The 25,134-nt window shown below is 45.9% G+C and overlaps 1 protein-coding gene across 4 annotated transcripts in view; it reads right to left on the bottom strand.

Moving 5' to 3' along the window:
* The window catches only part of TBC1D23 (TBC1 domain family member 23), a 558,574-nt gene extending 534,141 nt beyond the window's left edge, over positions 1–24,433 (bottom strand). Inside the window, exon 1 of one of the 4 annotated variants that reach the window (XM_085622378.1) lies at positions 24,198–24,433. The gene's annotated coding sequence lies outside the window, so the exon portion shown is untranslated. Of the gene's footprint in view, positions 1–24,069 lie in introns of all 4 variants that reach the window. The other 3 variants (XM_085622377.1, XM_085622376.1, XM_085622375.1) reach the window with 3 other exon arrangements.
* Positions 24,434–25,134: the final 701 nt, after the last annotated feature.

Below are 25,134 nucleotides of genomic sequence, written 5' to 3'. Positions count from 1 at the left end.
TCCTGTTCCTGTCCCTAAGGGGGCTAACTGGGAAGCTTTCTTGAGCTCTCTCTGATTTTCATCATTTTGCAAGAGTTCTGAGCTCAGCAGAGGTAGGGTTCTTGGGCTGTTTAAGGCCTCTAAGAGTTGCCAAATGCCTGAGCTCATTCTGGTTAAGGGTAGCAAAGATGGATGGTGCCCTCTGGGGGTCACTCTCAACAGAGATAGGTACAGTGGACCCCTCTGCCCCAGCCATTGCTCTTAAGTGTGGGTGGATGTGTTGCAATCTACCTACACTTGGGTTTACCTACTAAACCTATCTAGTAGTTGTAGTCAGGATGTGCTACTCCCTTTGCTCTACAACAACTAAGTTCAGTAGAACTTATGTATATCTAACCTTGTTTTATATGTACCTACAGGTACCTATGTGATCTTTCAATTGGTAACCAAGAGATTACAATGGTAAAACACAGCAAGCTCAAATCCAACCGCTGCTCACCAATGTGAGAAGTTGGCCTGGTATATGATGTTCACTAGTTAAAGTGATCACCTTGTACCATGCCAAGCAACCCTTATGGTGTGGTTGTAAGTCAACCTTTTCGGACTAGCTGCCCTAGTGGTAGCGTAGGCTAAGCAGTCTTTGAGGCTAAACTCGTGAAGCGTGTTAAGCCAGCTGTTTTACCAAATGCAACCCCTTTTATACCAATGAAAGGACACCACACAGATATATATTCAAAATATATATGTATTTATTTCTCAAAGTAACCCCTAGTCTCTTTATGAGCACAGGAGCACAAATCGTCAAACAAGATTACAGTAGAATACACAGAAGTTGCACTTTATATGGATAGGCCCTGGTGGCCGCTCGAACCATATACTAAAATAGTGGTATAAGTACCACGAACAGAAAAGGGAAAAGGCCTAGGGCCTCTAGAATCGCTGGGCCTACAAGGAGCTAACTTCAGTTAGTGACCAGGAGGTCCACGGGTGGCGTGTGCAGAGCAAATAGTCACACGCGTGCTCCCATAGGTTTCAATGGGTGCGTAAAAAGTACAAAGTTACTGCAAAAAGGATCTTCCGGATGGACTAGGAACTCAAGATTTGGAACACAGGCACTAGAGATGTAATACTACACTTGGGCACAGGTGTGCCAGCTTTACCTCACCCACAGGAAGCGGGTGCATAGGCCTCGAAGTGCGTCGGGTTTCTTCTATCTGTTCCGTGGAGCTTGAAGACAAAGATGCTGCAGGCGGTCGGTCCGGGAGAGATGCAGTGGATCCAAGAGTGGATCGGAGATGTTGAAGACCTGTAAGCAGAGGGGACAGTGTTCACAGTCACCAGCCAGTGACCTGTAAGCAGAGGGGACAGTGTTCACAGTCACCAGCCAGTGACCAGCGTGGCACCAGGTGGGTACCAGGCAATGTCGGGTGCAAACAGGAAGAAAGGTGTAGCTTGTCTCTGCAGCCACGTGGTCCCTGGAGGTCGACGACGTCCAGGAGTCGGTTCACGAGCTGTCCCACGCAGGCTCTCGCTGTCGGCGGTGTCGGCGACTTGGTCGAAGCAAACAAGCCTTGGCAAAAGCAATTGTTGTAGGAGATGAAATAAGCTGATGGTTCTGACCAGCAAGGTCAGAAGGACTGCTCCTTTGGAGGGGAGCAAGGGCCAGTCTGGAGCAACCAGACCAGCGGGGTATTTCGTAAAGTTCGTCGCCAAGATGGCTACTAGCCAGCGGGCCAGCAACCGGTTAGGCGCGTCGAGTGGCAAAATGCAGAAGGGCCCCACGCAGATCGTGGAGATGCTGGAGGGCTCACCTTTGGTGCAGATGCTGCTCGAGGGTTGGGCTTCTCAGATCCCAAAGCACAACTTGGAGGGAGCCTCGGTTGTTGCACTTGTCAGCTTGTCGTGGTCGTTTCAAGATGGCTGGCTCCACGTGTCTCGGTGCCTCCACGGGTCTCCTCTTTTCAGGGACTGTGGATCGGGCGGTGAGAGGTCTGGAGGTCCAGGTCTTGTCAGTCTCTGGGCTCGGGCTCCGGCGGGAGGCGGCGGCAAAGCAGACGTTGATTCGCTGGATGGTGCTTGCGTTAGCAAGGTGGTCACTCCCTGACCACAGGGGAGATTTCCTTCAGTCTTCTGTGCAGCAGAATGTCGAAGTTCCCGTCTTCTTCTTAGTTTCAAGTTGATTCCAGGATGTCTGAAGTCTTAGGACACAGCTCCTACCTTTAAGCGGATTCTAGGGGCCGGACTACCTGCTAGGTCCCTCCCTATGGGTGGGACCAGGAAGGGGGGTGGATACACCCCCAATCCTTTGTCCAGCTCGCCCCAGGCCCGGGACTGGTGTGCCCCAGGACCGGTTTGAACTGGCATATGCACCGAGGCTCCTTGTGAGCCACAGGCATGTCTGGTTTCTTTCAAGCCCTACCTGACCAATACACAAAATCCTGTCTGGGGTGGTGCATGCACCTCCCCTGGCAGGAAACCCTTTGTCCACACCTCCCAAGCTGGAAGGACTCCCAGCAGCAGGAGGGCAGACTTGTGTCTGTGGTGGCAGCATCCATTTTGTGGAGCTGAGGCTATGTCTGATTTTACCCGGGTTTCAGGTACTGTACATGTCGTGTCCCTCTAGAAGGGTGGAATGCTAACCCCGTCGCCAGAATTGGCGAGGGGTTAGTATTCCAATTCGTATGACACCTTACTCGACATGTTTTGATAAAGCCAAACCAAAGTTAGCATTTAACCGCGAGGTTCATAATGCACTTAAGAGTATATGGTATGACGATATCTGGAAACAGTAGAAGGAAGTTGTTCCGACCACTGCAGACAGGCTCAGCTCATGCCAGAGCACCATCTCACATGGAACCAAGCACTCTGCCTTCAGGATTGTTAAGGCCTGCCATAGGAGTGACTTATAGGTTACCAGGTGTCCCATTTAAGGTTAGGTATAGGTATACTACACCTAAGTAAGAGGTGATTACACCAACTTACCCCAGCTGAGTGATCAGCCAGTTGTGTCAGATTGTTAGGCCAAGCCTGGGGTTGCATAATACATGCTTCAGCCCCTAGCAGGCCTTGGGTACACCAATGCCCTGGGTACCTAGTGTACACTGGTACAGGGGCTGACAGGGTGATCCAACCAATTGGGTATGTACCTAGGGTACATGGAGTCCATTTTAAAGAGAGAACAGCCAGGCTGAGATCCTGAATAGCAGGATCTCAGGCCAACTAAGTCGAAAAACCAGCTAGACACTAGGCAAAAATTTGGGGGTAACCATAGTCAGATATCCACCTTCCTACAGATACCAAAAGTGGGTTTATGTTTCTGTGACTAAGGAATTCCCACCCAGTGACCAAAGTATTGGATTGTGTTTTCACAACAAGTCTGCATATCAGTAATTTTTAGGTCTCGCCTATGCAGTGCGCATGCGTTGCATAGTAGTAGGACCTTTAGCCGTCGCTCTGCTCTTTTTGGGAGCACATACTCGTGCTTGTGGCGGCATCCACCTTGCGGGAGCGCGCAGGGGCGCACCACAAGCACGAGTATGTGCTTCCAAAAAGAGCAGACTGCTCTCCCAAGCACGTGCGCGCCTCTCTCTTCGCCCACACGTCCCGGCCACCCACTCGCTCCGTCCTCTCCGTCTTGCGGTCTCCTCAACTTTCTGTGATTCTGGGTAAATCACTAAATCTACCTGTGTCTTCCATGTACTACGCCAGCGATATTATTTGGATGTCAGGGGAGCATCTCTTGTCTCCCTTCTTCGCGCTGCCTCTCTAGACGTGTCCCGCTGCCCTCTGCGCTTGGCCGCCTCCCTCTCACTCCGCTCACATTCCCAGCTTTATTGACATGATTGGAATGCAAGTATTGCCAATGACTTACAAATGGAGTTAGATAGACGCCGATTCGGAGCGTGACCAGCATCTTTCTCCTGCCGGCTCCACCACCCTCACAGAACCTTGATCGGTTACACCAATCATACAGCCTCAACCAGCAGCATCGACGCAGGTATGGAACCCTGACCGGATGCATCCCACCACTGCATGGAGCAGTGACGGACCGCAGCACCCCCTGCAGTCCTCAGTGGTTTAGGGTGCCACAGCCCTTCTTAGTCGTGACAATCCCATGCAGTGAGACACCATCACCGCCTGCATACCGGTGCCGCCTCAGGTCACCTTATGACCTGCAAACCAAGTCTGCACGTCAGCCAGAGGCATCACCGCTACCAGACTTGGCACCACCAGCTTGTGTCACTATATTGGATCCACGCTAAGCTGGACATCAGGGAACCGAACAACAAACTTGCCAGACCAGCGTGAGATTCCCCACAGCTGGCCACCTCATCACCGCTGGTTATTAGGAGCACATAGTAGTTGCCAGGTCCGGCCTGCCAGCCTGTATGAAGCCCGATCAGCAAAACTGTCCCTTAGAACATCAGAGAACCATTGACAAAGCCAATAGCCCTAGCTTGTTGTAGGTGTAATGTTACTTGTTGTATTAAATATCTAGCTGCATTGACAGGAGCAAAAAAACAGTTGATGGACAGAATGCAGAACAATGTCATACATTCACCCCAGTACAGAGATCTGGGCCTAAATCCATCGTTTTTTTGCTCACCATGCCGTTCCAGTTTGAACCCAGTCATATGCAAATCAGTCTTGACCCTGTGCCACATGGGAACAGTCCAGCCCGAACTGCCAAGCCAGGTCCTCCCTGGACTGGAAACAAGCATCCTAGGACCGGTTTCGGGGTTTCACCCCTCTTCAGCTAGGATAGCTTGATTCCAGTGGCATGGAGAGCAAGGGACCCACGTCTGGGCATACCCTTCCCACTCGGGGTGACGAATGCAAAAAAACAGTTGATGGACAGAATGCAGAACAATGTCATACATTCACCCCAGTAGAGAGATCTGGGCCTAAATCCATCGTTTTTTTGCTTACCATGCCATTCCAGGACCTGGCTTGGCAGTTCGGGCTGGACTGTTCCCACGAGGCACAGGGTCAAGACTCATTTGCATATGGCTGGGTTCAAACTGGAATGGCATGGTTAGCAAAAAAACGATGGATTTGGGCCCAGATCTCTGTACTGGGGTGAATGTATGACATTGTTCTGCATTCTGTCCATCAACTGTTTTTGCATTTGTCACCCCGAGTGGGACGGGTATGCTCAGACGTGAGTCCCGTGCTCTCCATGCCACTGGAATTAAGCTATCCTGGCTGAAGAGGGGTGAAACCCCGAAACCGGTCCTAGGTTGCTTGGTTCCAGTCCAGGGAGGACCTGGCTTGGCAGTTGGGCTGGACTGCTGTTCCCATGAGGCACAGGGTCAAGACTGATTTGCATATGGCTGGGTTCAAACTGGAATGGCATGGTGAGCAAAAAAACTATGGATTTGGGCCCAGATCTCTGTACTGGGGTGAATGTATGACATTGTTGTGCATTCTGTCCATTAACTGTTGTTTTTGCATTGAAAGGAGCAGCAAAATACCAGTCTGGCGGCACACTATGCTACGCACAGATTTTCAGTTTACATGTTTTAAGCCAACATTTTAATTACATTGGCCACGCCCCTTAGAGAGACTCTTCCAGTTTTTTCACCCCACTTAAAGCCCTCCAGGACACCTGCTTTTACTTCTCCCCGCAATGCGTCCACACAACCGGAGATGCTGCGCCCTCTAATCCATGTTAATACATTTTTTATTTATGTGTTTTTGAGACATTAAAACATTTACAATATTGCCCCAAAGTATCGGAGCTCACCAGTGAGATCCAGAGTTTCTCATCTCCGGCCATGCTTGTAACTCGGAGTGGCAGCCTGCAAGTACCATGCTAGTGATTTTTTACGCAACGTCTTTTTCAGAGTTCTCACAATTGCAAAGGAGCAATAAAAATAAGACTATGTCTCCCCAGCTAAGCTTCGAAAGCGAGGCTGCCGCAGAAACCTGGGAGCGGTCTCGTCTGGATTAGTAAAAACGGAAGCAGCACCATTCAGATTAGTTTTCCAGGCTGTGAGAAACTGCTCCCTCCTCTGTTACACACCAACAAGAAAGCTCCACCACCCTGTTGTGTTTCGTTCTCTCATTTCACACTGCTCTTTGATTCTTGGTTTTTAGGTCTCGTGCCTAACGATGTAGCGAGAGTCCTTTTGTCCGGGGTTCTGAAACGGACCCTGGAAATGTACACGTTCATGCATGTGTTTTTACTTTTGTGGCCTGCTATTGGCCTTTGCTTGCGTGTTTGTTTTTAAAATAGCACACAATAGGCCAAAGGCGGGCGCATTGCTCCGTCCATGGCCTATTGGTGTCTATTACGCGCATTCCGGCAACTATCACTATCTATAATAATGGAATTATTCTCATGCAATCAACAGATCGTAGCCTAACCCTGCTTGATAACATTTTTCCCATGATCAAAGAACAAGTAATAACACCACAAACCCCGCCCTTGAGCACCCCCAACGCCAATACACATACTATCACACCGCCAATTTCCAGCCACGCTCCTCTACTATCCCGATCAATCTCCACACCTGAGCTCTATGCTACCTCTCCTCCCACACAACTCAGACACTCCCCCTTGCCCACTACACCAGCAATTACACACACCCCGGACTCACACACCACCACACTGTTATCACAAACATTAGCTACAATTAAGCTCCTCTCCCCTCGAGATTCCACCAGAAAACACTCCCCCTTACTACTGCACCAGCATTTACACCCTTAGCGGGCTCAGCATCCTCCCCGGGAATGAATATTGCCCCCCCACTAGCATCACTACCCCCTGCAAATCCACCAATCGCACAATCACAGCACCACCGCATATGACGCCCGCATCCCCTCCTCATTCCAGTCCACCCCTCTCTGATCTGGAGAGGGAACAAGACAGGACACCACATAATAAACCTGATGGCGTGCCTCCCTCTTACCACCCATGGGATGCAAACATACCTCTCACACCCATATCATATCCGCCTATATCGCTCCCACCCGCACCAGACCCTAGAATTGATGAGATCATACACTCGCTATGTCAAATCAAAGAGGACATACAAAATGTATCCGATGTTCTGCTGAGTCAACCTTGGAACAACAGATTTGCACGACAGACTAAATCAAACGTTCACCTGACCCACCCAGTAATTATGTAAAAATTCTCGACCCCAAGATGGGAAACAGTTCCCTTGCACAATAAATCATCCCGCCCAATCCGCAGGACCAATCCCCTATCTGAGAAAGATGTACTCTCTATACTGCACTCTTACGAACCACCACCCCGGATTCACAACACTATACACCCAAATTACACACCCAAAATGGATCCAATCCTAACCATTCCCACCAATGCTCACAGGTTGCCCAGGAAACACTGCCCTAAGGGAATCATCGAAAAAAACCTTAGACAAGTCCCCCTCACTCAGGAACTCAACACATACCATTGTTCGCCTCGTCTTAAGTGTATACTACTAAATTGTAGATCGGCCTCAAGACACGCAGCAGACATAGCTAACCTCATTCTCACACAAGAACCAGATTTAATCATCTTAACCGAAACCTGGCTAAAGGAATCCTCTACACCCATCATCGACATACTAGTACCCCCAAAATATGACCATCAGGCTGGATAGAATTGATAAGATTGGGGGTGGTATCGCATGCATACATCGGAACAATATCTAAGTTAACAGATCCTTGTCCCCTGTATTCCCCTTTTGTGAATACATCTGCCTTGACATCACTAGCAATGGCAAACCAATTTGCACTCTACACTCCCTCTATCATCCACCAGGTGATAACCTCACATTTACAGAACACTTTATGGACCTAGTCTCCACTAATGTCGGTCATCATAACACCCAAATATTTCTCGGAGACCTCAATCTCCATTGGAACGATCCCAATGATGCAGTTGTCAATAGTCTCAAAAACTTCCTCGTTGATCTCGACCTCACCCAATTTGGCAACAGCTCCACACACGAGAAAGGATCCATCCTTGATTTAGTAATCGCTAAAACTGATTCCATTCAGCTAGAAACAATCCTTCCATGTGACTGGTCTGATCATCATATTATCACCTTATGCATCAATGAAACAGTGCTGCTTAACCTGGGTCAACCCACAAGGCCTAAAGTATGGAAGAGGGATCTGAAAAACATTGACCCTAAGGCAATCACAACTTCAAACTACAACTTATTTCTTCCCGACAAAGAGATATCTGATGTCCATGATCTCACCAACTATTACTTCAATACCATGAACATATTACTAAACGAGACAGCCCCCCTCCAACTAAAGAGAGTCTCCACAAAAGATTCTAAGCCTTGGTACGATGGAAGACTCAATGAGGACAGAAGATCCCTAAGACTATCTGAACGCAGGTGGAGATCAGTCCCATCTGCTAATCACCTCATGATACTAAGAAAGAAAAGAAACGCATACTTTAGAAAGATCAAACGTGCTAAAGCAGACTTCTTTAGACACCAACTAGACCAGGCAAAAAAACGTCCTCAAAAACTTTTTGAGTTAATCAAAATTCAATCTAAGGATGCACCGCACCGACCACAAGATAAATTAGGACCACGACCTAACGGTGATGATTTTGCTTCCTTCTTCACTCAGAAAACCGAGACCATAAAAAAGGAGCTTATCAACTATCTTATCTCACTCTCGGTCGCACATACGAACCCCTCATCTTCCCCTCAAAAACCCATACACCAAATCTCTCCAAAGTTCGACCTAAAAAATAACGCATCTTGGTCATCCTTCACTACCTACAGCGAGGAATCAATTCTCAAAATGCTTACTACCTTAAACCCTGCCAATCACTTCGCGGACCCTTTTCCTGCAAACCTTGTTAAAGACTTCACCCCACTGCTGCTGCCTCTTTGGACCAAGATCATAAACAATTCCTTACGCCAAGGTTGCATACCTGACACCCTCAAGGGTGGGCAGGTATCTCCCATTCTAAAGAAACCTACAGCTGACAATGTAGACTTAAATAACTACCGTCCTATATCCAATATCCCTACCCTAGCCAAACTCCTAGAAAAATTTGTTCACCTCCAGCTACTAAGACATATTGATCAGTTTAGCCTACTCAACAAATTCCAATCTGGTTTCCGTGCAGGTCACAGCACCGAAACGGCCATGACTCACATAATTGACGATGCCCTACAAATCCTGGTTCAAAACGGAGCATGTCTACTCATCTTGCTGGACCTGTCCTCTGCCTTTGATACGGTCAAACACGAAAACCTGATTGACCTTCTGAAACACAGAATGGGATTAGCCGGTTCACTAAGTTCGTTTACGTCATTCCTCCAAGATAGATCACAACGATTCAAGGTCAATCAGTTCCTGTCCAATCCCGTCCCGGTCACTTTAGGAGTCCCTCAGGGATCGGCACGATCTCCTACACTGTTCAATCACTTCATGGAACCCCTCACTGAAATTCTCTACTCGTCTAACGTGCAATATCACATGTACGCGGACGACACACAACTATATCTCAAGATCCACACCCTTAAAGACATCAAAGCGCTCAACACCACTCTGTGGAACACCCAAACATGGCTGGCAGAAAATCATCTCAAACTGAATGCCGTTAAAACCGAATTCCTCCTCATTACTCTCCCCGCCCAAGCACCCGTATTGCAAGACTGTAACAAACACCTTACTGCTCTCAATTGTCAACCTCTCATCGTTGATTCAGCAAAATCGTTGGGAATATCCCTGGACAGTCAGCTTAATATGCAAAAACACATCAGCAACGCAACAAAGAGAGCTAACTTTCAGATAAATACTTTAAGAAAACTGAAACCCTTCCTGCCTGAAAAGGACTTCAAGATGGCAGTACAAGCACTAGTCATCCCAAGAGTGGATTACGGAAGTGTTACTCTATGTGGCCTACCCAGAGCTGCAACGGTCCCTCGGAGAGCCTCAATCAACACCGCAGCGAGACTTATCACTGGCTCCAAAAGAAGCTCCCATACATCACCGGACCTAAAATCCCTTAACTGGCTACTCTTTGAAGCCAGAATTAATCTGAAAATAGCTTGTATGACCCATAAAGCCATCCATCACAATACACCCAGTTATCTGGCACAGAAACTGGTGCCCTCCTGTGGTGTCAGATTCTCAAGAAGTTCTATCAACCTTCTATTGAAACCGCAAAGATTCAACAAGAAGAAAACATACAACCAAACCTTTTCAGGGATGGCACCCAGAATTTGGAATGCTCTACCCCCAGAAACAAGACTTAATCCCTCCACTGCATCTTTCAAAAAAGAAGTGAGGGCGCTTCTTATGGCCAAACTCACCTGAACAGGGACTACTGTTACTCTGTGACCCAATGTACCATCCATCCGGAACTTTATAATGTCCTATGCCCGGCTAGAGACCCTAGATAATTATCTATATTATGCTTGAATCTCACCGAATGTTTTTGTTCTTGTTATGTATCTTATATAATGTGTCAATGATAGAATGAGTATACGTGCACTATTTTTTCTGTAATCTCTATGTGAACTCCCTCTGTCTATGTAACTAAGACTCTACCCTGTAAAGCGCTCTGATACCCACAAGGGTCTGGTTCGCGCTCTACAAAACTCTCAAAATAAAATAAAATAAATAAATAAAATGGTTTCAATTATCGCGCTAATTGAAACCATATGGCTCGCTGTGGCGCGCGTGCACCACTCACGGGCTTCTTTGTTTTTGAAGCGATCGCAAGAGTAAAAGTGATCGCTTTCCCTGCCGCTTGCTTCTGCTTTCTCGTTTGATATGCAGGTATAGTCTCACTTCGGAATCGAAAATCAAATTTATGAATGCAGGACTTTTAACCAATCACAGCGACGGGGCTTGTGACTCTAACCAATCAGTGGGAGGTATGCTTCTAAACAGTGACGCAACAATCTTGTAGGCTAAATCAAAGGATAAACAGAGTTTCATGTGGGAAGAAAGTTGCCATGGGGTTGAAGGTTGTGCATTTTCCTTGGAGCTTCGTGTAGCAGCGCCTCCTCTTCCTTACCTGCTCTCCAGGGCTGGGAGGTCGGAAGGGGGCGCGTCCCCTGGGCCAGGCCTCCATGGCTGCTGCTCTGAGCATGGATCCCCGCCAGCCGGTGCCCCTGGTGCCGCCGGAGGGCACGGACGGGCTACCCCGCGCCTTCCTGCAGAGCCTGCGGACGCTCTTCGATATCCTGGATGACGGGCTGTGGGGCGCGGTGCACATCACGGAGATCGAGTCCCGCTGGCAGGGGGCGGACACTCTGGAGCTGCCCCGCGGGGTGCTGGAGTGCCTGCGCTGGGCGGCGCCCCCCAGCGGCCTGCTCACCTTCAAGAGTTTTGTGCATGGACTTCGAAGCTCACTCTCCAAGGCCGAACTGGGTCAAGTCTGTGCTTCTAACGCCAGGGGCGGCGATGAGAATAAAGGGAGTCCGGTTCTGCTGTGCGTTAAACAGTGCAGGGAGAAGCAGTGGGCGGTCATCCAGCAGCTGTCGGAGGAGCCCAAGGGGGCCCTGCGGTAGCCCCCTCCCCTGAGGGTTAGCTACATGAATGACGGCTCAGACGTCATACACCGGGTAGTAGACAAGCCTCTGAGCCCGCAGGAGGTGGGACCCCTGCAGCATCGACCCCTCCCGGTCAAGGGCCCACTGTGGAACCAGAATGGAGCCACAGGTAATCAGAGGTCTTTGCGTGAACCTCAAGCGCAGTATTGCGTTCCACACCACCGCCCCTCCACACACCATTCTTATATTTATAACCCCTGCAAGTGACAATGCACATTTCGACCCCCGCACACAAACTCTCCCAGTTCTCCGGTTTCATTCTTGTTTTAGAAGGATGTTACGGTTTTACTATGTGTCTCGCATTTGCGAGAGTTTAAGCTATTGCCATAGTAAATTGCAATGCCTTTTATTTATGTTTTAAAAACCAACACGTAAATAAAAGGCATTGTCGTTTACAATGCCAACAGCTCAAACTCTCGCAAATGCGAGATCTTTTGCATTGCAAATGCTTGTTCTACTTTGTGTTCTCTTTCCAAAATACATTTTGCGATAACTGCCAGCTCACCCTGCTTTTGCAGGTGTTGTTTTCCTCCAACTAATTGCTTCGGGCTTTGTATGACAGTGATGTATAAACATAATAAATAAGAAAATGCCATCAGCACTTCTATATTAATGGCATGCATGGGCGCTTAAAAATGCCAGAGCGTTCAGAGTTTTTGTTTCCTCTTGTAAAAAGAGAAGAGCAGTTCACAAGAGTTAGAACCCTTCAACCATTCATGAATTCATTTTTATTTTTTAAAGTGAAAAACACAAGTCAATGTGCTATGAAGGAAAGAACAAACATATATTGTACAGAATAGTACCTTTAGCCTTTTCAGAGCTAAAAGCTCCTTTTAACACAAGTTCTGCATTATTGGCAATCATTTTTGCATCATGCAGTAAAAAAGTCAAATTAAAGTGCAAAAGTAAATATTTAGAAATATCAGTATACAATTTTGTAGAAATCTGTTCATGTAATAATAAAACTACTGTAGGACATGATTATAAAGTTGTCATCTAGGCAGTGTTGCAGCTGTGTGTCTGATCCACGTGGTAATTCCAGTGGTAATTCCTCATTCCAAGTCCTCTACACAGTTCTGCAGTTGCTTCTTTGGTCCTGTCAGAAATTATTCCATTCTAAGTCCTCTAGACAGTGCTGCAGCTGTGTCTCTGTTCCAAGTGGCAATTGCCCATTCTAAATCATCTAGGCAGTTTTGCAGCTGTGTCTCTGCTCCCAGTGATAATTACTTATTCTTAGTCATCTAATAAATACTGCTAGCTGCTGCTCTAGTCCAGTGATAATTTCTCAGTCTTAGTCCTCTACACACTGTTTCAGCTGCTCCTCTGGTCCCAGTGGTAATACCTCATTCTAAGTCCTCTAGCAAAGCTGCAGCTGCTTACTTTGTCCCAATGGTAATTCCTCATTTATAAGTCCTCTAGGCAATGCTACTAGCTTCTACTCTGGCCCGTCAGTAATTTCTCATTCTAAGTCACCTAGGCAGTGCTGCAGCTGTGTTTTTGATCACAGTAGTAATGCTTCACTCTTAGTCCTCTAGGCTAGCTGCTTCTCAGGTCCCGTCGGTAATTCCTCATTCTAAGCTCTTAGACCGTGCTGCTAGCTGCTTCTCTGGTCCTGTAGGTAATTTCTCATTCTAATCCCTCAAGGCAGTTTTGTTAGCTGCTACTCTGGTCCCGTCAGTAACTCCTCATTGTTAGCCCTCTAGGCAGTGCTGCGACTATGTCTCTGTTTCCATTCGTAATTCCACATTCTTAGTCGTCTAGGCAGTGCTGCTAGCTGCTTCTCTGGTTCCAGTCGTAATTCATCATTCCTAGTCTTCTAGGCATTGCTGCAAGCTGCTTCTCTGATTCTGTTGGTAATTCCTCATTCTAAGACCCCTAGGCAGTGCTGATAGATAGCTGCCCCTCTCTCCTTGTTGCACCCTGGAGGAATAAAAGATCGAATCAACCATCCTTGCCCAAAATCTGACAGAGAGACAATACCCACAGAGGAGTATTACCCTCTCGAAGAAACGAGCACGGCACAATCATAGAGAAGGACTTTTGGAACATAAAGTAAAAAGCAGTTCCGATGTTCTCACTTGCGTGACCACCTTCACACCAGCTTCCAACCTGATGAGTAAGGTTTTGGTTAAACACTGGAATATCCTTAACACAGGGACAATGAATTTCGAACCACCGCGGTTCGCATACAAACGCTCCAGAAACATCAAGGGCATGCTCGTGCGTACTAGACCCAAACCTAAAGAAAAAGATCGACAAGGCACACTATGGCAATTACCGGCAGTCAGTGGCCACTACCCATGTGGAAGTTGTAGTGTATGTGCATTCACATCTATACATAAGACCATAACACTCAACACAACTTTTACATGGGAATTAAGAACGCATACCAACTGCAACACTTCCAACTGCGTTTACCTTTTAATATGTCCTTGTAATCTCTTTTATGTGGGGATGACGGCTCGCCCAGTCAAACTGCGAATCTCTGAACACCGCAGCAAATTTTCGCTGCCATAAGAACAACACTAAAATATGTGTTCATTTTCTTGAAAACAACCATTCACCTCACTCGGTCAAATGGCTCATTCTTGAAACCAAACCCAACATAACAAAACAGAGTCTTTTTGCAAAAGAACAGCGTTGGATTCACCGCCTGTCTTCAGATACCAACGGCCTCAATGATGAAATTCCTTGGGGGTCAATTAAGATCTAACCTGACTGATTTTACCCCCATCACAATCAGCCTTTTTAATTACTCTTTGGCTGACATTTCCCGCTGTTACGCCACTGTATTTATTTATTTATTTACATGGCGACTATTCTCTATACTCTCGCTGTGTTGTGTTTCATTATATTTTTTGATTTCACCTCACATCAAAACAAACTGCTGTTGACCAATACGCTTTACAGTATGAATAATATCTGCATGTCATTAGAGACTGACCTTTCTCTCTTTTGACTGCGATGTAACTTGACACATATACAACCACTTTCTACCATAAGACTGTCTCGAGCCTTTTCACTGTCAAGTATAATGTCTAAACAACATTATAATACACTTTGTACCTCTTAACCCGGCCATTTGCTTTTCAACCTCTGATATCAGAATAGAGTATTACACTGCCTCTCTTACATTTCACGACCTATATCTATCCTTACTCCATTCAAATATGGCCGCCGTCTTAACTGGCTTTAACAACTGACATAGATGAGCCGTCCATCCCCCTATCACATGACCGATATCACTAGCATAAGTCCTTCGCTACTTTCTATCATGCTACCTCCCGGACTCGGTGGAACGGGTAGGTCACAAGGAGTAGCGCGAGTTAACAAAATGTAAGTAGCCTGGACTTTAAACCTGTATTCTATTGTAGGAGTCACATAGGGCCACCTTACTGCCACGATTACATGCGTACTTATTTGTAACCGTTACTAGCACCGTCTCCATCCAGCGACCTCCCCTTGTTCCATTAGCGTTCTAAATAGAACCGCGCTTCTTCATGCGTTTATTCCTAAGAAGGGTCCACTAGAACCTTGTTGAGTCCCTCACCCATACTTTTTAACTGTGTGTTGCCAGCGAGTGCCATTTCAATATGAAGGGTTGAGAACACATCACAGCAATAAATCAACATATCTTTGGTAGTTACCAGCTAGGGAGCCGACCCGACAAGGAGCAGCCCATATGATGAAGCATGACACCCGCTAGGGTGTGTGAGGGCACCACAATCCAACAAATGGATTCCCAATTATAGACACCATGTGGATTTAGATGGATCCAACCTTCTCTTTAACTCTCCTAAAAACTTTATTCCAGAGGAACAGCATTAATCCTATTTCTTAACCATAATAACTGGGGCCTTTGTTTTTGCTGGACCTCCCACTCCCCTTTTTTTTTCCGGAGTGGAAATAGCCCCCCCGTCCCTCCTTTTGTATCCATTTCTCTATAGCCTATCACTGATCTCCATTAATAGTCTGACTCCCTCCCCAACCAATGCAACAACCCAAAATCGAATTGGTTATCATTCTGGTTTATAAGTTACCAGTCCAGGTGTGGCAAGGGACAGTAACCTGGCAAACACTTGGTTGGAATGAGTTAAGCTGGACTTAGGAGCAATTGGAGGGGGGAACATAGTTCAGGGTGCAAACCCTTGCTCTGAATCTATTTCATTTTAGTTTAGAATATAAATCAATTGTTTTGTCCTAAGAGTGTTGCTTGGCACTTGTGTATGTTTTATCAAAGAACCAAAAAGTGTACACCCCGCTTTGCCACAACAAAAAAAAAAAACATAAATAATATGTCTGAGCTAAATGTTAGTGTGTTCAACAAGGAAGCTTATGGCCACAAAGTGGCCGAACAGTGTGCTACTACCTAAGGAAACCGTAAACGGTTCATGCTATGACATCAATTTAAGAGGTTTCACATATTCACTGCACATTACAATCAACCAGAGGAAAGGTACGCAAACATTACTGGGCAAAGAGCTTCATGGAGAAGGTAGTAGAATATGTCTTGGCAGCTGGGAAGGCAGACACGGAGGGTGCTAGCATGATTAGTGCCTGCCACCTTTCGATTTCTGTTACCCTGAAACATGTCCCAGGAGGCTTGTTTCCAGTCCAGGGAAGACCTGGCTTGGCAGTTTGGGCTGGACTGTTCCCATAAGGAACAGAGTCAATACTGATTTGCATATGGCTGGATCTGAACTGGGGTGGCGAAGTGAGCTAAAGAACGATGATGAATTCAACCCAGATCTGTGACTGGGAGTGAGTGTCTGAAAAGTTTCAGAGCTCCATCCATCATCTCCTTGTGTTTGCTCATGTAATCGAGTCCTCATTGCGTCTTGTGGAGGGCAGTGAGATACATGAATGTACTTGGTGAGCTGTGCTTTTGTTCAACAGCAAGGAAAAACCCTAGGACATTAGTGGTGAAAGGCTCACATTAAGATCTGAGCCCAGTAATCTTTGTTTACCCTAGTACCCCCCTAAACGTTCCGTCTTCTAGGCCCTTGGCTTATCATGCATCAACAGAAGAAACAGGCTACTTATTGGTCTCCAATCTATGATAGTCTTCATGCAGCACCTCGACTAATTACCAGTCAAAGACATTTTAAGACCCCTCTGACTTGGATAGAATTGCACTGACTACCCCTCTGCCAGAAACCGTTTCAAGATTTGCTGTGGGATATACAAGGGAAATGAAGAAACGTGCCTACCTTGCCTATATATGAAACACTTCTGGTAGCATCTACAAATCTAATAGTATATCCTTTGCCAAACTAGAAATCGAAATGAAAAACAAAGAATGGAAACATTTAAAGTTTTTTTTTAGCACATGGCCCTATATAGAGAATGACGTCCCGCCTTTACACCTCAGGATAGCATCTTCATTAATACAGTTAATGGAAGATCCCAAATCCCACCTGCTCACTATATTCCTACCAGGTGGACTCTCTTCCCCAGCTTCTCTCGACTCAATTGCTGAGCTTTTCCAATATATGTTCACATCTATTATTTTAAACGTGAATTGCACATGCAGGCTCTGTATTTTTCTGATATGCACAACACTCCACTGTACACCGGGGATAGGTATTCGCTTTAAAAATATCTACAATAAAATTACGAAAAATAATAAAAAATATTGTAGATTACTAAGCCAAATGACCCCTAAAGCACAGCCTATTTAGCCCAATCCCATTTGCATGAACACATAAAATATGCAAGAAAGCTGGAATACTCAGCCTGCTTTTGGTCAAGCAAAGAATAGCTACCAGGCGAATTTGGATGACTTTGAGGGAATACAAAGCAAAGCCTGAATTTGAGGTGTAGTTGAATAGAATGGATTTAAAAGGGGTCAGAGCGACTTCCTTGAATTACGATCCCCATGTAGGTGTCGGATAACCTTTGGGGAATTATTAGTCCTTTTAAGATGTCTGCCGACTTTGGGTTTCCATCGGGAGTCCCCGTTTTTGGTGTCCTTCTTCTGTGTTGTCTAACGCGAGATGCCGGAAGTGCCGAATAATGCTTTGATGGGGGGGTGGAATTTCCCTCCGAGTAGGTACTGCTTGTTCTCTCTTTAAATAGAAGGCGACTCGGTTCCGTCAGTATCGACGGTGGACCGGTGTGAGGAGTCGCAGTGGCGTGAGTCTTTGGAGTAGTAAGTAACTAACGGATGTATGGTACGCTACTTGTAATTCACTGATGGTGTTTTCCATCAGAGTTTGGTCAGCTCATTTTGTAGGCCAGCGGGGACTCAGGATGAGTATGATTAATTTGTGGAAAAGTGGTTGGATTACCATAGTTGAATAAGAACGAGTCTATGCAACATAAAACAATTGTTGAATAATTGCTGTAATATTTATTCAAAAGGAACTTGAATTGGGAATAACGGAACCATGTTTTTAGGTCAAGGACTACCGGTCTGCCGAAGGCAGAACCGGAAGTCGAGATTTAATGTTTCCTAGAGTGGCTCCTTAGCCCGCCTCTCTTTTTGCCTCTCCTCCATTGGCTGGCTTCCTAAACGGAGGCCAGCCATTGGAGGAGAGAGCCGTCCCTCCAAATAGGCTCCGTCTTTTTCAGATTCGGGGGCGTGTTTTTTGGTGTTCTTTCCACTTTTTAGCCACGCCCCCGAATCTGAAAACCGCCGCTGCGTTTCTTTCCCCCATGTGATCCCAGCTCTACCCTTTCCTCCCTCCCCTTCTCTCTCCGCTCCTGCGCACCAGAGCCCTGACGCTGGTTTCATCCGCCCCCGAATCTGAAAACCGCCGCTGCGTTTCTTTCCCCCATGTGATCCCAGCTCTACCCGTTCCTCCCTCCCCTTCTCTCTCCGCTCCTGCGCACCAGAGCCCTGACGCTGGTTTCATCCTCCTTGAATAACAAAAAAATCTCCACACGAATTGCGAGTTAAAGCGAAGGAAAAAGGCAAGAGGAGAAATAAGGTAACTAAAAATAACTCGTAGCTTTGGTCACTGAAGTGAACCCCTTGAGAGCCTTGGGGGATGTGGGGAGAGGGGGCTGCCGCCAAGGGGGAGGATTAAGAGAGAGAAACTGCGCCGCTGCGTTTCTTTCTCCCGTGTGATCCCAGCTCTACCCTTTCCTCCCTCCCCTTCTCTCTCCGCTCCTGCGCACCAGAGCCCTGACGCTGGTTTCATCCTCCTTGCACTGGGTAGTCCAAATTAGTTTAATGTTTTCGTGATCCATGCGCCTTGCCACCCGTGCTACCTGCTGCACCACTGTTCTGAAATATGCTGGAATTGGAGAGTGTTTTCTAAAACTGGGTGTGCACATGCCACAGTGGCCATTCCCGTCACGAGGGCAGTGCCTTGTTTTAGCTCCCCTCCCAGGTGAGGCCAGTCGCTCCACACCAGGTGAGGTCAGTCCCGCCACACCTCGAGTCAAATCCGTCCACCGAGGGGTGTATGCTCGCCCATTCCTCCCCCACCACCTTCCATGAGTGAGGAGTTCCGGCGTCCGCTGCTTCTTTCTCAAACTCGGCGCTAGTGTGCGCGTAGTGAGGAGGTCCGCCCCGGCGCCAGAGAGGCTCGACTCGTGCCTTCTGCCCTCCCCGTGCCACCTCCTCTCCTCTGCAGGGATAGGCTCAGAATCGTCCAAACTGGCCCCCAAATCCCGACATGGCACAATGCCCCTGAACTAGTGATGTCCTTGTTTTTAGAATAACTAACTCATTCTCCTCCTTTACATACACCACATGAAATTAACATGCAGTGAGACATGATGGCTCTCAAACCTGATGAAAACTATAATTAAAAAAAAAAAATCTTGCTCAAAACAAAACGTTTTCACTTGTTTGTTTTATGAGCGAACAATCAGGGCTCCTAGATTGTCAATGCCCAGTGTACTTCCACCGTAGTCCGGCACCGCTCAGCAGCGGCTAGCACTATCAGGCAGTGCGGGGATCCCGCGGAGCACACAGTCTGCTTCATGATCAACTCTCTCTCCCTTTCTGACTTCACCGGTTCCGAAAAAGAACATGCAGTGACAGCTGATGCAACGCAAGGAAACGTGTGTTCACAGGCTTACTGGGATAGTAGTTCAGTATGCAGCCCGTTGTCGTTGGTGTTCATGATACCCTAGACAACATAAAACTACATCCCCCGGCGTCCTATACGAGGGAGGCAATGACTTTCGTGCAGGTTGGCGGGAATTGTAGTCTTATTGGTTACTCAATTATGTTGAAATAAGTATTTTAACCGTGCAAAAAACCTACATATGCCAATATGCACATGATGAAAGAAGCTCCGCAAATTCGGTGGGGCGTATTTCTTTCAGGTTGAGATGTTCGGGAGTTCCCCGAGGTCCTTGAGTAGAGGTTCAGACAATCTATAAATTAAAAAAACAACTATATATTGCGTGCCGACCCTATAATGCCGAGACCATTGCATTGTAAACCACCAGTGTTTTTGTCCCGGCGGTAGCAACACAGAGTCCTGGTGACTCACCGGGGGATGGCACAGCTCTCGCGGGCGGCGCCAGGTGGATCTGTTTGGCTCTGTATGTATGTCTGGGGGATACACTTTGTATGTGTGTGGCTCTGTGTGGGTGGTTCTGTATGTGTGTGGGGTTGGCTCTCTCACTACGTCACTCTCTCTCCCTAACTCTCTCTCTATCTACCTCACTCTCTCTCAATACCTCACTCTCTATTTCAATACCTCACTCTCTCTCTCTATCTCAATACCTCACTCTCTCTCTGCTAATGCAATAGGTATCACATATGCAAAAAAAAACTAATTCCAATAGAAATGCCAATGCCATTTATTTAGGGATACAATAATGATAAAAAAATAATGAGCAATACCAATAGCTCTACCTATAATGTTGCCGAGACCATTGCATTGTAAATGCTTGTTCCACATTTCTCCCTGGCTGTTCGGGATATAGAGTGTAACTACAAGACCACGGTCCCACAACGGTCCCGGGTTTGGAGAATTACTAATAAACCCTTGTAAGTCTTTTGGATATAAGAAGTTTATACCCTCGCAGTTTTGGTTCGAAAGCAGATAGAAGCGTGTCTTTTTATAACTATAAGTTTGCTTTCGGGTATTCTCGAGTGAATTATTTTTGGTGTATAATTTCCCTTTTACCTCACTGGGATCATGGTTGCCTTTTCGTTATTGGTGACACAGTAGTAAGGCAGTGATGTAACCCTCTGGTTGTGTTGGGTGATATGATAGATTCACTGGTGTAATAGTTTAGAGGAAGTGATTAAAATGCATTTTTATGGAATTGAAAGCACGAGAGTAGAACGACACAAAATATATGTTCCACCTTCTTTTACAGAAACTTGTTCTCTCTTGGAAATTACCCAGAGTACTTGATCGCAGCGATTTCGGCTGCCTGTCGATATAAGGTAAACAAAAAACCAATTAGGGGCACTGACCAGATAAAAACGGGACCAACACCCTGATGAATGCCAGAACGACTCAGATGAGCGTGTAACAGTGGCTGAAACATGTTGGTTTACGCAGCAGGGTTCTAGGGGTCCTTACCTCCCCTAATCTTCCCAAATTATTATTTGTAATCCTACCAAGGGGTGACAGGAATAAAGAATGATGACGGTTCCCTCTTAGGCAGTTTTAAGTGTTTATGTCTGCACTCTGTGGTCCCTTCTTTAGGGAATATTCTTTCCTTACGTTTGTTTATATTATCTGTGCTTTCTGTTGACTTTGTCAGTCTTTCTGTTCTCTCACCACTATAAAACTTCATTTCTAAAAAATTGCGCTCCGCCCATTGTGTAGGTCTGCACGTGGGCGTCAGATGCGGCCCAATGATGAAGCATGACACTGTAAAGTGTGTGAGGGCAGTATTAACATAAAAACGATTTTTTCCTCTCACAATACCTCTGGGCTTTAGACGGTGAAGGATAAAATTATTTCTTTGTTATTGTCTTATGGCCTTGAAAAAAAGTTTTAATGTACGTAGTTCTTCTCTGCCAAGTGAGTTTCCGAATTTGGATGACTGTCTGAGAGATGGAGAAGAACATTTGATTACAGAAGAGGTTAACAGATTAATGATAATTACAGGTTGGCTGATGACTTGGCAGACTGGAGAGCTTAAGTTCATGCTAAACTGTAACCACCAAAGGGCTGCTCACTTATCCATGGTGTTGCTCGTATACAGATGCAGGTCAGGGAGAGAGAAGTTTTACAACACTTTATGTGGCCATAGACTGAACTACTAATTAACCAGGCTATACACAATATTTTCAATTTATAACACTATCTTCTATTACCCAAAGCTCAACTGGTACTCTGACACCGTCGCATGATACATGTGTTTCTGTTTATCAAACAAACCAATTTTTAATCTTAGTGTTGTCAAAGTAAAAGCATCAAGTCTAGGAGTCACAGACTTGAGCTATAAGGAACGTAGCCATCCACAGAAATAAAACGTTGTACATCCATTATGGGATTGGGCTGTGATAACCGTTCAATCTGACTCTGGTGGAGCAGCCAGTATGAAGCTTGACTCACTCAGCCAGTATGAAGCTTGACTCACTCAGCTAACTTCCCACAACACCGGGGGATTTTCAGCCGACGGGAGCACTCTACCTATCAGTTGCGAAGTGGGATTATACTTATAACTATAGAGTCTGTGATCAAATATGGACTAACAGATGGATTTTGGACTTGCCTTGACAATGGAATATAGGACACAATAACAATTGCTATGAGATTTTCATTGCCGAATCTCGTTGAATATGGACCTAAGTTACTTGATAAATAAGATATCAGGAATGTTAAAGCTTTGAAAAAGCCCAAGTCTGATAGACATTGAAGGGCGAAACACGTGTCGGCTGTTCGGCTGCTTTGTGAGACAACCAAACTGTCAATGTGGACTATTTTTTTCTCTTGCTTGTGCACAAATAACGGCTCATATTGAAAAATATTTCCAGGCATTTTGCAATCACTAAAAAAGACTACTACAAATCTGGAGAAGGAGTCTGTCTCATACTTAAGTAATATGTAAATAGTGAGGTAAAAAAGGTTAAACGCCTCGAGAAAAGTCTCCTCATCACCTGAACAAAGGCATTAGGACTCAGGCTGGGACCTTTTTGAACCTTCTATTGTAAACTTTCCCAGCAAGTTGTAGTCTACCGGTAACCGGACTACAAATAAACAATGCATTTTATCCCTCCAGCATTGCCACGAAGTATGCAACAACAGATTATTCAAGTCCTGGACTAACTCAAGACTATACAAGGGCGTGTCCTGAGAGATTAGTCTAGGTAAGTCTAGAACGGAGAAAATGGTAGCAAGCATGGTGCTGTGCCTTAGCAGACAGTGGACCACTGCTTGATGAGAGATGGTACTGTTAGTGCTGTACAGAGGACTCAGCGGAGGGTGGAGGATATTGCTCTGAAACACTGCAATGCAAAAAATAAATAAGCATATGATCCGTGATCAGTCACAGAGGTTTACACATTTCATCTCCGATACTGCTCAATGTAATTTCCTCTTTGTGAGCAGTGTTTGGGGCTTGCAGACCCAACTCATCAAATGCATCAACTTTAACTGGCAACAGCTGACAAACTAGCGATTAAAACTGAGGATACGTATATTGAGAACTCTCTGTATCTCTTTCTTTCCTTCACAACCCGTCACTAGACGCATCTGCATACCCTCAAACTGTCAATCTAAGTCACTTGCTATCCCTACCTCCCCTCCAACCCCCTTGACAACCTTTCTCTGCCTGACTATTCTCCGCTGTGACTTGGCATTCATGGCGCCCTCTCCAACCCATGCACACCAGGACCTACCACTTGATAGATTGGCTATACAGTCAGGGCCAATCTTTCGAATACCCCAATGCATCTGAATTGCTATATTTGTCTGCAATTCTATTGCTGAACCCTTGCCCCCGTCTACTGAGCGGTCTCTCCGTACCACAAAACACATCAACTACCATTATAACAACAATAACATATACACTAAAACAAATCCCTCTAATAAAATATTTTTCATTAGCCTGTCAATATGTTAGTTCAGTAATTATTACTTCAAACGGAAACATTTACATTTGTTGTCTATTTTGTTTTCATTCAGAGGTGACATGTTAAAATGGTTTGGAAAAGATACATTCCGGTGTTTAGTGAAAAGAAAATGTTGTATATGTCTTTATGAAGGATTTTCAGAAATAATCAAATATGCTACCTCTTAACATGGTTAGTGGTACTCCAACTTTTAAATCAGCATCAGCCAAGTTATTACAGAAAGCAATCAAAAAACTTTTTTTTTTTTAAGTTTGTAAACTGTATCATATAAACTCGTCTTGCTTTATTGGTCACCCGATACTGGTGTTGCATCCGCAATTCCCAGTGAATGAGGAACTACCTTTAATGATCAGTTTACTTGCAAAATATGGGGGTTTGAAAGATAAAGAGCACAATGCCAGAAAATACTGCTTAAAAACAGTCTTCAGAAACAAATACCAAGCCGGATACACATTTAATTTGCATTACACACATATATGGCATGATATGGGACAGGTCTTTCTGTTCTGTCTCTCTTTACGGCTGTATACGCACCCTTTCATAACGGAGTTCAGTTTAGATGTATACACGTCACATAAAATCTTGGTACATCGCAAATGTACTTTGGCCTACAGTTCAAGACTCCCGAGTTTACGCGTGAGGCTCCCAAACGTGGACCTTACCTCCTGTCTCCTGACAGAAGATGTCGATCATTCGATTGCCTCTACCTCTTTCCACTGTAAGCAACGTTAAAATGCAGAGCCGATAGGTATTCGGGAAGCAGATTTTAAACTGATTGACAGACTACAGGGCGGTACTACAAGAGACTATGTGGCTGGGTGTCCCGGTGAGCATTTCGATTGGTTAGAACATTGGTGACCCGGAAAAGACCACCTCTTCTGCTGCACCGGAAGAGAAGTCCTGTTTGCTCCGGAACGTATGCATCAGCAGCAAGTGAGCCGGTTTTATGCAATCCTTGGTATTCTAGGGGACGGTGTTTAGTTTTTTCTTCGGCTCTTTTCGGAGCTCTTGCTCCATTGCACACCTCCAATGGCTCCTCTGACAGCCCACCCACGGAGAGGCGGACGAACCTCAACCCTGTCTCGGTAGGTGGAGACAGAAGCAGCGCTCCAACTTAAGGTGCTGTTCTCAACACACCCCAACAAGGAGCACTGGCCTGGTCGAATTTGCATACCCTTCCCGCAGGGCTGACTATGAGCACCGACGACATCGTGACACTCACAAAGATAGATACATGTAAAATAAACAAAGAAAACAGATAGATCTGGAATGTAAAAGGAATATATAAGGCTTTAAAAAAATGGGGATCGGCACGAGGGGAAGGGAAGGAGATTATTTTTTTAGCAATTTGCTATAGCGCTGACATAGCCCGAATGCATCAGAGCGCTTTACAACAGTAGCAGGATACATGGGTGTACCACAAGTTACAACAATTAAATTCAGTAGCTGTAGGGCTTTAAGTGGGCCGGGTCCTACCGGCAGTTCTTAAAAGCAGGTGCCCAGACGGCTCCCTACCAGGCTCTTCATTTTTAACTTCAGGGTGGGGACAAAAAACAAAAAAAAACCTTAATTCTGCATTAGTAAAACCTGTCACTGCTT

Source organism: Triturus cristatus, chromosome 8 (assembly GCF_964204655.1).
Source record: "Triturus cristatus chromosome 8, aTriCri1.1, whole genome shotgun sequence".
Classification (NCBI taxonomy): Eukaryota; Metazoa; Chordata; class Amphibia; order Caudata; family Salamandridae; genus Triturus; species Triturus cristatus.
The sequence above is the reverse complement of the archived record's forward strand: the minus strand, read 5'-3'. Positions and strand labels throughout refer to the sequence as shown.